The 917-nt window shown below is 51.1% G+C and overlaps 2 non-coding genes across 2 annotated transcripts; both read right to left on the reverse strand.

The window, feature by feature from the left end:
- Positions 1-17: 17 nt before the first annotated feature.
- On the reverse strand, positions 18-136 carry LOC123179245 (5S ribosomal RNA). Its single transcript, XR_006490221.1, has one exon. It is a non-coding gene; the product is annotated as a 5S ribosomal RNA (ribosomal RNA).
- Positions 137-433: 297 nt separating this feature from the next.
- On the reverse strand, positions 434-552 carry LOC123179246 (5S ribosomal RNA). Its single transcript, XR_006490222.1, has one exon. It is a non-coding gene; the product is annotated as a 5S ribosomal RNA (ribosomal RNA).
- Between the last annotated feature and the right edge of the window lie 365 nt (positions 553-917).

Genomic DNA, 917 nt, shown 5'->3' on the forward strand with positions numbered 1-917 from the left:
CGAAAAAAATTAAAAAGGGAATGCAACACGAGGACTTCCCAGGAGGTCACCCATCCTAGTACTACTCTCGCCCAAGCACGCTTAAATTCGGAGTTCTGATGGGATCCGGTGCTTTAGTGCTGGTATGATCGCATCCGACATGTTACCCCGGTCTTCGTCCCTTATCCTTGCCCCTCCCAGCTCCACTACAAAGACGATTGTACATTGCTTTGGCCGCTCCCTCTCAACTACGGAGACGAGTTTAACGCGGTTTCCACCCCTCCCTCTCAACCGCACCAGTGCACGCTTGCCGCGCCACAACGCCGACGCTGGACCCGTGAATCGTGAGCATCCAGCTATGACTTACCGCACTCGTGCAAAATAATAAAACACGGTAAATATATTACTTACACGTGCGTTTTGTTTTGCAAGCGGCGCGAAAAAAATTAAAAAGGGAATGCAACACGAGGACTTCCCGGGAGGTCACCCATCCTAGTACTACTCTCGCCCAAGAACGCTTAAATTCAGAGTTCTGATGGGATCCGGTGCTTTAGTGCTGGTATGATCGCATCCGACATGTTACCCCGGTCTTCGTCCCTTATCCTTGCCCCTCCCAGCTCCACTACAAAGACGATTGTACATTGCTTTGGCCGCTCCCTCTCAACTACGGAGACGAGTTTAACGTGGTTTCCACCCCTCCCTCTCAACCGCACCAGTGCACGCTTGCCGCGCCACAACGCCGACGCTGGACCCGTGAATCGTGAGCACCCAGCTATGACTTACCGCACTCGTGCAAAATAATAAAACACGGTAAATATATTACTTACACGTGCGTTTTGTTTTGCAAGCGGCGCGAAAAAAATTAAAAAGGGAATGCAACACGAGGACTTCCCAGGAGGTCACCCATCCTAGTACTACTCTCGCCCAAGCACGCTTAA

Source organism: Triticum aestivum, unplaced genomic scaffold (assembly GCF_018294505.1).
Source record: "Triticum aestivum cultivar Chinese Spring unplaced genomic scaffold, IWGSC CS RefSeq v2.1 scaffold55759, whole genome shotgun sequence".
In the NCBI taxonomy this organism is placed as follows: Eukaryota; Viridiplantae; Streptophyta; class Magnoliopsida; order Poales; family Poaceae; genus Triticum; species Triticum aestivum.